The 17,058-nt window shown below is 41.3% G+C and overlaps 1 protein-coding gene across 1 annotated transcript in view; it reads left to right on the top strand.

The window, feature by feature from the left end:
* Window positions 1-11,127: 11,127 nt before the first annotated feature.
* ELOVL6 (ELOVL fatty acid elongase 6) overlaps window positions 11,128-17,058 on the top strand; it is a 58,542-nt gene continuing 52,611 nt past the window's right edge. Inside the window, exon 1 of the mRNA XM_026847923.1 lies at window positions 11,128-11,147. The gene's annotated coding sequence lies outside the window, so the exon portion shown is untranslated. The remainder of the gene's footprint in view (window positions 11,148-17,058) is intronic.

The following is a 17,058-nucleotide window of genomic DNA, read 5'->3' on the forward strand; positions in this document are numbered from 1 at the left end:
ATGAACAGAAAAAATACTGCATTGGGGTAGTTCCACTGCCACCTTCTGATGAAGTCGCTTGGTCCTTGATTTCTGGAATAGGGCAATAACAAAAAAAGAAGAGTCCTTGCTTGTATCTTTTCTCAGCCCCCATCATATCCTGGTATAAAAGGGACCTCTCTTTGAAAAGCTACTTTCCAGTCACTAGCTGGAAAAATCCTAAATAAAGTCTACAGTAAAACTTCTGTTGGCTTCAATGTAAGAGATTTAGTTCCTAAATTTGTATGTGCTAGCTAAATGTAATGTAGCATCTGGTATGTAAAATGATTATTACAATTCACATATTTTTGAAATGGTCATTACTGTAAATTGAATAATTGGAAAAGATGATAGAAGAATATGAAGAGCAAAGAGATTGTGTCTATATTTAGGAAAAAATACAGACCAGGCTGATAATATGGGCAATCCAGAGATTGGAGAGAAATAGTAAGTATAAGAGCTACCACAGTTTTTTACTGTGTGGTGAACGAGCAGAGCTCCATCCTGTGCTTTCTGTAGTAGCATGCCCTTGATCAAGAAAAAAAAAATGGACTAGGATAACAAAAAAAGATCTGTTAGCATCTATCATGTATCAGCATTAAAGCTGGAAATGCAGATTTTGACCTCAGGTTTCCAAATGCTCTTCTTGCCTTAGCAGTCCCCATGACTTTAGCTGTTGTGGTGTCATGGAGCATCTTCCCTAATGAAATGCTGGTGGCTTCAGCGTAGGCATGCAAAGCATGTCAGATACTCAGGATGGTCCTTTGGTTTATCTTGATGAACTCTTGCAAGTACAGTGAGCAGTTTTGAATTCCATCAATTAAAATGGCATATACAATTGAGCAAGACTTTTGACAGACCACAAGTATCTTGCCTACACTTTTATAATTATGTTCCAGCATTTTGTTTTCATAGTCTGTGTCTGATGACCTTAGTTATGATCCATATTTATTGCTGGCAGGGAGTTAGGCCCCTTTCCATTAAACTAGATCGTGTTGTATCTGTTTACAGGGGACCTGAATTTGTCTTCAGACAACTTTAATCCATTTGCCTTGTTTAAATTTTCAAGAATGAGCCTTGACTCAGTGGAATTACAAGGAGGTCTTCTGTTAAAATAGCTGTATATCTTGAAAGAGGGACACCTATGTTTACTGTATTACCATGGAGAGTTACAGTATTTTAGTATTGTTTTGCCCTTTGTTGATGTCTGGAGTGAATCCTACAGTCATGTTTTTTGTGAGTTAGAAGCTTTAATTACAGACAGGTCTATAATGTAACATTTCTAACAAGAGGGATGCCTTGAAAGTGGTGAATCTGCACAGCTACCAGGGCTGCTCTGAGAGCTGCCTGAAGCCATTGCAACTGGAAGTCTTGCCAGATTAGAATGACCAGTTCTGCTGACTTTCAGCTGAGGTCTCTCTTCTTAGCTCCCAAGTCTTATATGACCTTAAAAGAAAGAAAGACTTTGGTTCCTCACATTTTTGAGAGCCTCCCAGCACATCAGAGAGAAACTTGGTACCATCATGTGTTTTCCCTGGCTGCTGGATGAAATTCTGCCCCTTGAATGTCAGCCAGCCTGGCAGGCAAGAGGGACAGCCTCCCTGTCACCCAGGTTGCACAAGGGGCTGATGTCAGGGTGGGTTGCCATGGGTTTGCTGGTGCTGGAGGAGCTTCCCTGGCCTGAACTTTTGCCCCATGCCACACAGATGCAACCACTGATACAGTTGGGTGAACTGGCTGCCTGTGCCAGGGCAGCCTGTCATGACTTCTCCCAGGGCCGTGACCTCTCCCATGGTGGAGTGGAAGGGACAGACAGAGGCAGTAAATCTTCAAACAGCTCCAGGTGCTTTGCCCAGAGGCTGCCTGCGTGGCCTTTCTGCAAGCAGTCCCAGAAGCAGTGTGGCATGGAGATCATGTGTCTTTTGGTATGTAGTACCCATGAGAGCTTGTATGCTGAGGTACTCGTGGCTCGTGTGCCCAAAATGTTGCATACATGCAGTCTGAGTGGTTTCCTTCTGGCTGCATGAGCAGAGACAAACAGTTGTGAATTAGACAAACATCCCTCTCTAACTGGATCTCGCACTCTGTTATGGTAATGCCCTGTGGTCTGGTCCCTAGACTATCCTGCTCAACCTGTGTCATTCAAAGAGTGGGTAAGGCACCCATCTGGAAAACTAGACTTTCAAGGGCCTTCGCTATTAAAATTGGCGTCTGGGATTCATCCAAGTCAGTGGGAGACATGCCTGTGACTTGAATGGGAAGCGGATGTAAATTTTTGTGCATGAGTACATGAGATGGCTCTAGCATTAGCCATAGCTTTGATTCAGACAGAGATATGAGTGCTGCTGTAGTTGGAATAAGCTGCCATCCCGTGGGTTTCCTGCAGGAATACTGATGAAGAGGATGTAAATGCAGGATGGGACTATGGAGTAGATGGTAGTATGTGGGGGATCACTAGAAAGCATGAAGACTAAACTGAAAAGGGCTTGTTTCCCAGAGATTGGCAAGTGCAAGTGCTTCTGTGCAAGCACTTCTCTTTCAGAACAAAACTACCCATCTCCAGTGTTGAACCAGTTAATGAGAGCATGGGCTTAGGCTGCCTTCTGCCATGCTCTGGGGTAGTGGCTGTACACGGGAGAGAGCCTTACAGAACAGAAAGGGGAAAGAAATGCCAGTTTGCGTCAGGGTGTGTTGACTCATAGGAGACATTTTGAAGGTTATGGATATATGTTAAGCAGGTATTAAATAGCTCTTGCTTTATAAATATCATTTACAAAAGCAAGTATCCTTTTCAGGACATCAGAGTGTATAAGAATATGAATTAATTAGTCTGCATTTTCAGAGTGGCAGAAACCCAGTATTTAAATCAAAAGAACTGCAAATAAGTTTGCTGGTGACTTGAAATCCCGTGACTTCTGTAAAACTTTCTGGCCTTGTACCTTGCTTTTTCTTCCCACACACAGCTTTCTGCAGCTGTGTCCATTAAACTCAGTGTAGTTGTTTGTGATTTGTGTGGCCTGAGAGAGGAGAGGTTCAGACCTGCATCTGATGGCTGTTTGCAGAGGGTCAGGCCTGCCTGCTGGTGGGGGCATGTTGTGGTGGTACTCCGAAGCACTAAGTCGCTTGTTTTGCAGAAAAATGCAGGCTGGCAAGAGGATGAGCCAGACCACAGGCTAATTTGTAAACAGGCTCAGTGGAGCATTTCATGGCCTGCAAAGTGACTGGGCTAATCCTGGAAACCTGCAGCCTTTATCGTGTCACCTGACACAGCAGCGTAGCCGGCCTCCTCTGCTTTACAAGATTTCCACGCTCATGTCTCCCATCTTTCTAAACATGGCACAGATTTTTTTCCTTTCCCAGACTTACGGGGGGGAGTGATAGAAGAAGCGTGCATTAAAGCCTTCCCCAAAACAGTATGAAAATGCAGAGCCCCCTTGCAAAAGGGAGGAGTCCCTCACACCAGGGTGGTGTGTCATCCAAGTTGTCGGTCACACTGGGGTGGTGTGTTGTGCAGGTTATTGGGGATATGACTTTGTCTGCAGTTTGAATGACCTCACAGTGCATTCAGAAATGCTCGCCTGACTAACATGCTGCTTACATTTGCTGACTCACTCTTGCACTGCCTTTTTCTTTCTTGTTCCCTGGATGTGTTGATTTTTATCTCTGTTACTAGGGCTGTGCCCCAGACACTGTGTAATCAGCATGTTTGTGTTTGGCTCCTGTGGTGGTGGGAGGTATCTACATTTGGATACAAACGTTAATATAATTCACCCGCAAGTGAATAATAGCAACAAAATACAGGGGCCTGAAACCCTCCGGTGTGGGAGGGAGGGCTGTGAAACTGCTTTTGGGGCAGGGCCACCCTCAGCATCACTGCCTGGGACTCTGCACCACCAGCTGTGTTCGGTCTTACTGTCACTTCAGGACGTGCCTCTCTATGCTATTTTGACTGATTAATTTAAATTCAGCCTTGTGCTTTCACCTGTAGAAGACACCAACACAGGCAGCCTGTATCTCAAAGCCCTTCCAGGGTGGGAGCCGTACACAGGCATGGCTGAGAACCGCAGCGGATCTGCTGGGTCCCTGCTGTCCTGCTTTTCCAGGAGGCGTGGATCGTCAGAGGCCCTGCTTACCACCCACCCTGGTCATAGGGTGCTCCTGGAAGGACTGCATCAGGCTCCTCCTCTGCCGGTGAGCTGCAGCAGCTCTGTGCCTTTCACAGCCCTGCTTGCTTTCCCACTTTGATCTTGCACCCAGAGCCATTAAGCATCCCTTTCTCTTGCCACTTCAAAGGATGTTGATTCTTGATGTGCAGAGATCGTGTACTTCTGTAGGTATGGCTCGTCCTACACATCTTCTCAAATACCAGTGGTCTTAAGAAATGTCTGAGGGTCCAGATTAGTATGCAAGGACAATTATGTCTTTAGGTTTTTTCCCTTTACAGCCCAGGCTCCCAAGTTTTGTCTAGGGGTATCCCAGATTGTTGTGACTATTTTATCTTCTCAATCACTCCTGAGCAGGCTACCATTTATTCTTGTCCAGCTTGGTTAGGGCTAATTTGAAGTCCATCTCATTAAGTTGCCATCACATAATGCTTTTTTCTCTTCTTTTAATCAGATGGTGTCCAGTGTTTTCCCAGCAATCCTCATGCAAGGAATGACATTGCATGGCCAATTACTAGGGAAGTAATTACCAGACAACTTCTTCCCTCATGGTTCAAAGAGTGTTATGTACACATTCCCAGGAGATCGTACAACACAGCATCACCTTGCAGCAGTATTGCTGTGAATGAAAATGCTATTTCCCTCTGTGCCTTTTCGTGCTCATCAATTTTGTGTCAGACTGGGAGCAGACAGTCGGCGCTTCCCAATGTCACCAAGCAGAATCCAGGACGGATGGTGCCTTTGAAACCCTCCCCACGTTGAAACGATGGCCTCTGCACACTGGTTCTGCACAGTGGCAGCTGAACAGAGGCACCTTGCTGAGTGCCTGGTCTTAAGGAACTTCAACCTGGAAAGAGCTGCCTTATTTGGTTCTTTTTAGGCACGGTTGCTTTTCTCAAGCTGAACAGTGTTTGTGGCATTTCTTACTGCAGGTTTCAGTATTCCAGGTTCAGTGAGATGAGCGATATTTAGCATTTGCAAACAGAAATTGTAGGCTTGGAAATCTTGGCATTTTTGATAGTGACTTTTGTATGTGCTGGGGGGCATTAAGCATGCAGCTTTTTTGATGTCTTCTCCTGGTAGCTGTTTCTTCATAAAGGAAATGGACTGTCAGCTTCTTGAACCATGCTCTGAAAGCCCTCCAGGCATTTCAGTGGCAATGCTAAGGACCAGCTTTACTCACTTTTGGATTTACATTTTTGTCATTGATTCTGAATATGTATTGGACCAAATATAGATGCAAACAGTATCAGGAGGGTGTGTGCTTGTACTCTCCCCACTTATTTTTACTGATTCTCAAAAGCAGTGCCTGGCACCTTGGACCCGTGCAGTGAGGACAATGATGAGCAGAGCTGTTATTTTACAGTAAATTAGTCTGTCTTCTTTGTCCCAGCTTCCTCTGCATTTGTGTTATGTTTACTGGCAAAGAGCATCTGGCATCACCTATTTGTAAGTCATAATTTTAGATTTATTTTACCCAAGTAAACAGAAAGAAGTCCCAGAACATAAAATAATATGAGAGCTTTAAAAAAGAAGCCTTATCTTTATCAGTAAGTGGTAGTGTGTACTCTGTTAAGACCTGCTCAACTAAAATATTTCTTCATTTCTGTTGCCTAAGGTGAGCAATAAGCTTTTTTCTTCAGCATAGCACTCTGGCACTGGACGGGCCGAGCAGTGGTGCTGGAGCAGATGAACTCTCCTCCACTTCCAGACTGCAGCACCTGATCCCAATTACATTTTTATGTCCCCTAGTGCAGCTGGATAATGAATTTCTGGGATGAATAGCTGCTTCAGTGCAGAGTTTAAAAATGGAAATTAGAACTTTGCCACCCGACTTTCAAATCATCTCTGTTAGAGACTTGAAGAGGAGGCTTTGTTGCCTTACCAGAGTACCCTTGCAGGCTAGAAACCCCGAGGCTGCTCCCACCTTGGTTGGCCCCTGACCTTCTGGCCCTACAACTTTGTGCTGTATCCCCTACCTGGCCCAAAGTTGACCACTTGACTTTTTGTTTAAGATAAGCAATGAGATTTGTACCTCAAAGATGCTTTGGGCTGCGGGCAAAGTCAAGGAAATATCCATATATTAGCTATATGGATAGTTAGGCCAGATTTTCCAGCTGTTTATTTTACAAGCATGTTGAGACAACGTAATTCAGTTAGAGGTTATTAAGTCTAAGCTGTTAAGTTAATTTTAATTACTTTAATAGACCTTTAGCATTCATGTTTAATCCAGTACTACTTATTGGCCTACATAGTATGTTGATACTTTTTAAAGCTTCAGACTTGGCAGCTCTCTGAAAGGGTACTAGTATTTCCCAGATACTTGGATACTTCTTGCTGCTGTTGTTAACCAACGTAGACTTCAGCTCTGCATTTGGACTAAAATTTAAAACCATCTGCAGAAGGGAGCCTGATGCTGTATTTGTAAGCATAATCACTGCCTGACTTTGAAAAGGGTGCCTGTGTGTCTGCCAGGTGAAGGCACTGAGTGGAAGGATGGTGGGGAGAGGGAGAGAGAAACAATGAGTCATAGAACATTGTACCAGCTGAGGAGGTCTGAGAAGCTGCCCAACAGACCGTGAGACCTTGTTCGCTGAAATGAAGCCTCGCTCAGGATTCTTCCAGCCCTCTTCGGATTCCTGGGGAGAAACATCCTCCTGGTTACAGCACAATAAGTATCAGCCACCACTTTTTTCTGTGTTGTTTCAACATCTTTTCTTTTGACATAAGAGTGCTTCTCCAGCAATTCAATTTTAAGTTTTGAAGTTTCTGAACTATGTTAAGATTCAATCTGCCCCCTACTAGGTGGCAATTTCTATCCTGATCTGCAGTGATTAAAAATTAATCTAGCTAGGTTTTAAAGGTACGCCATAATTCAGGCATTCTGATCTTCTAAGTCAGGTTTTAAACTAAATGCACATTACATGTACATATCTGCTTTATTTAAAAAATAGAATCAGTGTTTCATCTTTAAAGTAAAGATTATTCATGATTTCCTGGTTTATTTAGAATTGCAGATGTGTCACTGCAGCTAAACAATCAGAGAGCATCTTCCAATTGACTGTTCATCTCTTTGGAGGGATACTTTTAGTGGTTGGTATCAGAAACAGGTACAAAAGGAGCTTTTAAGTCTCTACCTGTGGCTGCTACATTTTTGTTATTGTGTTTCAGGAAGCAAACCCAGCCCTGCCATGCTTTGCTGAGGCATAGCTTCCCTAATGCCATAGGACAAGTTTTCTTCTTTGCTACAAGCAGCCATAGAAGTATGCTAACATAAAAAGAGAAGAGACTCAAAGTCATATAAAGACTTGATTCTCTTACAGGGATAATCTGTGTGATTTTCCTAAATATTTTGTCAAGTTTTTCTGTCTCTTTTTTTCTTAAGTGTATGTTGGCAATAAATGCTTGCTGACCTTCCTTGGATCAGCTTTTATCCTCTAATAACTTGAGGTAATGTGTACAAATCCTGGGATTTACATATTTGACTGATTTATGAGTAAATACCTCTCAGTCTCTGTTTAAATCTGCTCAAGTCTAAAGAGGTGCTGATGTGGATACAGATGTATTGCAGGTACTTGCACATGACAGATTTTGTTCATTAACTCTTCCACAACTATGACAAAATACTTCTGCGCCAAGTGGAAGCACCGGTTAAGGTGTTTTGCATCAGATTTGTGCAGGTTTGCGGAAGTTGTACTAAACCCGTTCTTGTGCAAATATTAACACAATTGTGGGGTTTTTTTACAAGTATACCATAATTGGTATGCCTCTAAATTCTTCCTGTCAGTTTATTAGTTCATGAAGGGCTACAGCATTTTCACTCATTGAATTCAGTTGTTAAGGCATATATGATTAAACCCGTCTAATCAAAGCTAGAGTCTTCGGTTCCTGGTGTTGGTGCTCTGTCTGTATGACTTTCTTGGCTTACTCCTCACCTTTTTCAGGTTATGATCCATTTAGCTTAAAACATCTTTCCATCTTTGGCTTAGAAACAAAAGCAATAAGCACTTCTGTAAAGTGTCCAGAGCTTGGTAGAGGGAGGTATCCAGTTGTGCCATTAGGTAACTGGTTTGTGAAATAGCTTATCCCAGTAGACACTGAAATGTATTTAAATGGTAATCATATTTCTAACCCAAGTTAGGTCATTAACCAAGTTTGTATTTAGACTTCTCACCGGAAGTTAGTGTTATCCTGTAGGCTGCAGTCAAACAAATAATAAATATTGTTTTATCACTCTTGAGTAGAAAATAATACCATCCTTGCATAGCACCATGCAATGTCTCAATTTTATGGCAGTGCTCAAAACCATATACAATGAGCATTGCTTTGTAGAGGCTTACGGCACACCCACAGTCATTGACACATGGGGATAAACCCTCCCTTCCAGTTTGCTGTGCACTGTGTGTACTCTGTTTTACAGCATTGCGTTTTATTCGATACCAGCCTGGACTGTGGTCCTGCGTGAGGTGGTATCCTTTCTCTGACTTCTGGGAGCTGCTTTCAGTTCACCTCAGGATGAAGATCCAGCAAATCTTCATGCACAAAGTGAAAGATTCAGGACCAGGTTTCAACTGTATTAGAGTTTTTGAATATTGAAAATCTTTGATTTTGATTCTTGAATCATCTCTTACAATGAATGTTAACTAGATCTAAAATCCCAACATGCTGTACATTTTGAAGTTCAGGTGAGCTCATTTCACTGAATTCAGAGAAGATTACAAAAGTTTTTCAGGTTTCAAGTGTAGGACAACCACTGTTACTGTTATTTTCTATGTAATTTTATTCTGTAGCTTCTCCAGCAATACGTTAGGACACTACATTTTTGATGTCACTTGGGTAACCGTCCTAAATCCAATAAGAGGTTAAGAACTAGAACAGTTCTTAAATTTGTGCCATTGTAACAATGTGGGCTGGAATATAGTAGCAAAGTTTTCAGCATTTCACTTAATGCTTTTCTGCAGGTAGATTCGTAAGTCAAGATCAAGTTTTGAGTCAAATAAGTAGGAAGTGAAGCATAAAGTACAGACTTCCAGAAGCAAAAAGCACAAAACCATTTCAGATTTTAATGAGATGTGAAATGTTCTCACCTTGCAGAAAAAGCTCTCCAAAGAAAGATCACCTTTGTCTTTAGGTTATTTTGTGGGTAGAGTCGTACTTTCTCTACTAACAGTTAATCTTTAATACAATTACTGTTCACTTATAATCATTTTACTTGAGACACCAAGGCTTTCTTCTCTTGTTCAGTACTACTTCTTTTTGCTTTCCATGGATGGAACCATAATAGCTGTCCTAACCATACAGTAGACATATCAGATCAATTATAGATCCAGCAGTCTTTTCCTAAAGCAGAGGTCTTCCTACAGATCAAATAAGGTAAAATCAGATAGCCAAGTTCCTGAGAGCATTGAAAATTCTACACATGATGTGTGGAAATCTGGATGCTCTGCATGGGACTTCACATGAGAATTAATTGTGGAGGCAGATTTAGCTCTGCATTTTAAATGGTAACCTTTTAGAAGGTGGTAAATCATATTTTAGCTTTTACTTAAGCTATTCCTCAGTAACAACAGGCAATGCAGTAACCTGCACAGGTTGGTGTGACTAAACTGGAGTACCCAATAGAGAATTACAATAATGCAGTTCTTTACTAGCTATAAGTAGAATGACGGACAACCCCAACTGCAAATTCATGTAGACGCTGGGTGCTCTTTCCCCAGTCCCATGCTTGCAGAACTGCATAGAGATCCATCTGTTCTTCTCGGCACTTCAGCGTCTATGTGGGGAGAGAAAAATCACAGGTTTGTGATGTTTTTAGGGTCAATCATAGTTTTCACAAAAGTCAAATTTTGAAGTAATTTTAGAAGATCATAATGAATTGGCTGGCTCTGTACTTTTTGTTATTATAGAGTTATCATCCTATTAGATTTAGTTCAATTCAATATAGTTTTGGCAGTTAAAATAGATGGGAAATAAGAAGGAAGACTGGAGAATCTGTCCAGGAAAATAAGTACCAGCAAAACCTCCTGATCAACATCTCAAAGGCTTGGAAAATTAACTTCTTTGCAAGGGGGTTTAAGCTGCCATTTTCTGCAAGGCCAGAAGGAATTCGCTGTATTCTGTCTAATCTTTGTGGATCGCTCCTTATGGCAGTGTAAAGATGACTAAACCTAAATGTGCTTAATGGTCAGTATATTGAAACCTCTTCGTCCGAGTCTAGGATAGAGAGAATTTGAACGAGAAGAGGACAATCTTTGAGGCACAGTCTGGATCTTTCTTTGCAGACCTGATTAACATGCTCAGCTCTTAGCAATTATGGTGTTTAATTTTATAAGGCCCCTTCAGTGCTGGGTTTCATGTAAACAGGAAACAATTAGAGAAGAAAAGTGGTGCTCTATTTCCATTGCATTTCCTGTGCAGAACTGTGGGCTGAGCCATTTGGGAGTTTTTCCCTTAATTGCACCCTTGGTTGTATGAGGTGTGTTGATTGACTTTGTGTGATGCCCCCCCAGACACCTGCTTGGAACTGATTCAGGCAACCGGCCTAGTGTAATGAAAGGTATTTTAGCTCAGTTTGCTATCTAAAAATACTGAGGGCTGGATTCAGTCCTCAGTTACGCAAGAGGAGTTGCAGAGAGATTGTGCCCATCTTGCCAGCTGCAGGAGGGAGGCGGGGTGGAACGGGCTCAGCACCGTCCTCCTTGCGGGCATTCCCAGAGAAGGATTGGCATGATTACAGCTTGTGATGGCTACAGGTAGTCATATGGCATGGCTGGAGAAACCAAGCTGCCCGCCCCACCTCTTTGATCGCACAGGATGTTTTGTGTCTGATCCTCTGAGCTCTGTGAGATGAGCTGCTCTACTTGCCTCGGGGCTCCCTGTTGGTTGCCGTGTCACACTAGTAATGATGTAGCTCCAAATTGGAAGAAGAAAAGACCACCTGAGGCAGCCAAGTCCTTTGAAAGTTTGGTAAGTGCCAGTTAAATGAAACTAGGACATCAAGATATCAATAAATCCTTGAAAGTTGAGGGAATTCGTTTGTAATTAATAGCAGTAACCAAAGCAGAGCATCAGGTGAACATCAATCTCAGCTTTCTTTTGGCAGCTGCTTGGTAAGTTTTATCACTGGTGAAGATCTTCAAATTGTATCATACTTTCATTTGGCCTCACAGATGCATTAGCTCTAAGACATCTGATAGAGGAATTCGGCTGCATATACATGAGCCAGAAAGCTTTGGAATTGCCCAAGAGAACTAAGATCTTTCCAGAACTGTGTAGTGCTAGTTCAGAGCAAGACACAGGCAATGGTTTTTTGAGTACCCCTGTAAGTCTGCAATTAAAACCTACAGTTTTTTTACTACTCGCTGGATTATTCATCATATGTAGCTGTGACTGGATGGAAGGATGGATGCATACATATAAACTTCTGAAAGGCAATTTTTATGGAGAAACAGTGAAATAACACAGTAAGGGTATTATTGCCGGAAAATGCATTTGTAAGCCACAGAAAGAACAAATACCATGTTCTAACTCAAAATCAGTTTTTCTTTTTGTTTGGCTGGTTAAACATGCACTCTGGCAAGGTCATTCTTCTCAGTATTACAAAGATACATGTGTGAAGATATTGTGGTTGGGCTTAGAAGTTTCTCTGTGAAGTGCCACTTTGCTTCTGCTCCATAAATCTTCATTAAAAATCATTTTATGATCATCCAACATGAAATATGAGATTAGATTGGTAATATATCCACAGTTAGAGAAAAGGATGCCTTTCAGATCTATGTGCACAGTGCAGAATTCATCTTTTTACATAGTTGTATCGGAGGGATGGTATTTAAATTGCAGCCTAGAATAATTGAAGGAAAGTAATTGTATTTATGCATTTAATGTTATGGAAGTTTATTTCTTACATATGTTTGTTGAATAAATGTCACCTTGCTGGAACTTGCGCAGCCAGATGATGTGTTCGCTTGCACAATGAAGAGCACTTCAAACATGCAAGAGGACAAAGATAACATTGGTTTTGTAATGATAAAGCCAAAGGCCTTTATTTTTATGCAATTGAAATTTAACCTCAAAAATTGTGTAGTGAGTTGTTTGCACAGCCCTTCCTTTGATTCTTCAGCCATCTTACCTGGAGAAGGATGCATAGAAGATGTGTTAAGCAGATGCTTGGCTGCAGTTTGCTTGGAGCTCTTCTGGGCCTTGGTGCTTACTTCTGATGAGGGAGTGGTTAAAGTCTTAGGCTGTGCTTTTAGTTGTTACCATCCTAAGTTTTTCTTTTTTGATATTTCTTCTCAAAGGCTGAGACTGACCTACTGTCAAACATTTGTGGGTAGCTTAACTGTTTTTCAGTTTGTCTTGTGTTGCTGAGCTGGTGAGTGCTTTGGTATTTGTTTTTTATACCCAAGAAGGAAGAAATCCCAGCTTTTCTTGATGTTTCTAATCTTTGGTAAAGTGCCTTGTAGAGAAAACAAGCACACACTGATAGTGTTTGTGGACTTTAAAGGTACATACAGGAGTGCTTGGAGGTCCCTTGATTTCAAACAGCTTTTTCAGTGGATATGCCCATGCTGCAGCTGTTAAAATTTTAGGCAAGTCAGGTTTTTCCTTCCGCAGAACATGCTTGAATCGATGTCCAAAGAGGCAAACATGGAAGAAAGATGAAAGATTATTTTGGGTATTGAAAAAAATATTACACATACTTCCAGCATTGACAGTGTTATTGGGAAGATGGGAGAAGTTGTGAAAGAGCTTGCAGATGATTCAAGGGCCACTAAAGATGCCCTCTGAGGAAAAAAATAAGCATTTATCTGGTGATTTCATCCAAAATTGGCATGTTAGCACGAGAAAGGACAGAAAATACTGAGCACTAAAGAGCTCAGAAAAGGGAGGCTGACAAGGGTCTGTGCCTGAGAGTTCCAAGTCCTGTGCACAGCAATTGTGACTAGTAATAAGTCTGATTATGCATTGAGGCAAATTAGTAAGGGAATTGCTGCATCTGTATCACTGGGTTTCTTCATCTCAGGAGCAGATGTCCTCCTGGAATGTATGCCTTAGCCAAACCTAGCTTCTTGAATTCAGTGTAGGAGTTCCTAGATTAAATGTGAGGACTTGAGGTATTCAGAAAGTTGTGTTAGATGGTGGTCCCTTCTGACCTTTAATCTGTGAATAAATAACTGATTTTGAACTCAAAGTGTTGTCTTGATCACTCTAATCAGCACCAATCAGTAAATACATGGAAAGGTACATAGTGAGCACACTGTGAAATGTTTTGGCACCTTGGGAGATTTTGCCCTTTTCAGAAGTGTTCCCTGACAATTCTTGAGATGGTCACATCTTTAGAAAAAGCACGTATTCTTATAACTCCCAACCTAGAAGCCTTTAATGTTGAGTTTCTGGAATTTCTTGACTGAAACAAGGTTAAAAAAAAATGTATTAATCTAACTGCCATATACAGTTTTTAATTCTCGGCATTTCATGTGTTATCAGCATTGATGGTGGTATCTCTGGGAGATCAGGCTCATTGCCACATAAACAACTGCTGGAGACAAGCTGTATCCTTTTCTTGGCTCTTGCTCACTGTTGTTCACGGGATCAACTTAAGTGTATGTTTTATCTGTTACCTACATAGTTTTATTGCATACTATGGATGTAGCAATACTTACGGTACCACTGCCTTGCATTTCTCACTGGAAAAACTCATGTTCATTTACTTATACCTTTGCCCATATCAGTCAGCCAGAAGGTGAAGCTCTGAAAATGGAGAATCAAAAAGTACTGTGGCCATTGAGCTTTGATTATGGATAGCAAACTGTTATTTTCTGAAAGCAAAAAATGGTGGCTGTGGGTAAAGTCAAAGGATGACGTGTTTTTGATCAAATACTGCTCCTTAGAGCTGCCACTTGGGCTTCAGAAACCAAATTTTCAGATAAGATCGAACTAAATCCTTGAAAAGAAAATGATTAAACCCTTGTGAAGTAAGTTTGCATCAACATGCAATTTTCTGCCTGAGAGCTTGAACTGAATTGAGTGCTGCCTATTTTTTTTTCCATAAGGCACCAGTTCTGAAGTTTAATGATAGCAATTTAAAGGCATCTTTGCTGATTTCCGTTGTGGGCAAACACAAAAGAAGTAGGCTGGAGGTTTCATGTCTGAATGCTGTCTGCCATCACAGGAGTGATGAGCTGAGTCTGAGAAACAAGTTTGGATTATTTTTTTTTTCCCCAATTAAATGCCCTCTCTTCCCAGTACTTCCCAGTATCAGTATACATACAGTGTGTGTATACAGTACACAGTGCAAGATACGTAGATTGTCCAGATAGTAAATTCCGCAAGCCCATCTTCCCTAAATATGTCTGTTAATGAAAAGCCTGTTATTGGCCTCTTCTGCAGCAAAGGCAGGGAAGTTTCTGGCAGGCAGAGTAGGGGAGCCTGCCTTTTATGTAGAAGACGTGTCCACAGTCGGGCTCAGCTCCGGGCCGTCCCTGCTGCTGCTCTGATCTAGCAGCAAGTGACCTCATGCTCTCTGCAGGGACGCAGTGACTCAGTAGCAGACAGATCCCATATAAACACCGTAGTGCTGGTTGGCGAGCAGTCAAACACAGCAGCCAGCAGGGATTTGAACACAGTGTCTGCACTTGAGAAAATGAATCAGAGGCAAAGAAAAAAAAACGACCCTAAATTGCTGGAAATTAAAAAAAGAACCCCAGACAACAAACCTGAGCACAGCACTGATTTGCATATTGAGATATTATCTGTGCTCTCTGTCTCTCTTTCTAGTAATCTCGTCCACTGTTGTTCGATATGTCTGATTTTTGAAAAACCAGAATTTTTTTTTAAGAAGAAACTGACAAAATCGCTATGTTAATTAGTCAATTGTTGTGGAAACAGGCTGCTTAGTTTAGTTTATTGTAGGAGTAAAATATGCCGTTAGGTCAGCAGAGACTAGCTAAGCCTTGTAAAGCTGCTTACATTGTATTAGAGAACCTGTAAAGTAAGGGGAGGCTCATTATTTCTTCAGAGTTATTTCAGGAACGTCACTATGAAATGCAGAAGATCCCACTTTACAAGAATCTCAAATTCTAAAAAAAAAAAAAAAAAAAAAAAAAAAAAAGGGAGACTATCACTGCAAACAGTAAAAAGATCTGTCAGTAGGAAAACAGTGCCATAGCTTGTTGTTTGAAGAAAAACAAATACAAAATGAAATGCCCCCATTCTAGAGAATCAAAGCATAGTATTCAAGCAGAGCTATTTAAAGTGCACTTTTTTCCTGCTGAGTCTCTGAATTCGGATGGGTTGAGTTTTCCTTCATGAAGGTAATCCTTCTCCCACCTTTGTCTTGAAGTATCATTACGTTTCAAAAGCTGCCATCCAATCTGATTGAGTCTTTTTTAGCGTCCGGGGTTCTACTGAGAGAGGCTGTCCTAGACTAGGGGCAATCAGAGATTTACTCAAAGACCACAGGAGTGACCCGTAGCCCAACTGGAAATCAAGTGAAACCATGAAGCAGTTGGGTTGTTACTGAGGGATGCACACACAACCACGTTTGTTTATGTTGATGTGGGGTTTGAAGGGTTCTTAACTACTTAATGAATTGTTTGTTTGGATCTTATGTGTGACATTCATTACTCTGCTGCACATACTTGTGTGAAAACTGAAAATAGAGGAAAAAGACTGCTCCTGAGTGGGCCAGTAACTATGGAGTTAAGGCTACAGGATGTAATGTGAAAGTTTCCCTTTGACTCATACATGAAGTGAGATGCTCAACCTTGCCTATCTACTGCTGTCTCAAGGTTTCCAAAGTGACTAATGGTTATAATACCTCCTCAGTAGGTTTGTAGTCATGAGAGTCTGGTTTGCAAAAGGTACTAAGCAGTTCCACTCTAAAAACTAGACTATTGGCATCAGAAAACTGCAGGTATGTACGGTCACTGTCCCCTGTGAAATCTAAGAAAACACTACTTAATAAGTTCTGCTTGACTGTTTCATGTATTGTCAACTGCTGATGCTCAGTTATATCACAGAATCATCTAGGTTGGAAAAGACCTTGAATATATATATACACACACATACATATATATGTTTGTATGTATACATACATATATGACAGGCTGCCCAGTTAGATGAGTAACCTTTTTTAAAAAGCAAAGAACAAGCTAGAATTACTGTCTTATATGATGTGACATTCAAAAAAAAAAAAAGAGTGCAAATCTGAAACCTAAGTCTTGATTATTATTTTAATAATTTCATGGAATACCAGCCCCCTACAAGCACTTCATTTATCCTATATCTGCATACATGGGCATTTGAAGATAGTAGCTCGTAACTACATTTGGAAGAGTGCTCCCATCATTGTGTCAAATCCACACAGGCCTGGGTACCACTGAGCAGTTTTAATTTCATTTTCCATGTCTGAGAAGAATGGTGAGGGTTTGTGAGATCTCTCACTAGTGATCTATTGCAGAAGATAATCTAGTCTAGATAAAACTATGTTCTTAGGAGACTAAAGAAGGGAAATGCTAAGGTAAGGGAATTGTATTTATTGCATATATTGACTGCTTGTCTCAAAATCAGTGCTTCAGGAGTGGGCTTGTTCAGGATTTGTTACATGGCCATGTTGTGACTCGGTGTAAAGGCAGGAGATAGATGGCAATGTGAAGGAATATGGTGCTGGAGGTATCATCCTGTTAGTGAGACACGTAACCTCGGTCAAGCCCATGTGCTGTCATAAGAGAAGAGTTGCCAGCTTGAGTGCAGTGTTTGAATTTCTGTTTGACTAATTATGTTGTGCCTACCCTTTCTGATGTTCCCCATGAAAACTTAATTGGTCCTAGTTCTGCTAAGTCCTTGAGCAAATAATTTTGTTGCATGTCACATTTTA

Source organism: Athene cunicularia (assembly GCF_003259725.1).
Source record: "Athene cunicularia isolate RWA chromosome 4 unlocalized genomic scaffold, athCun1 chr4_part2, whole genome shotgun sequence".
NCBI lineage: Eukaryota > Metazoa > Chordata > Aves > Strigiformes > Strigidae > Athene > Athene cunicularia.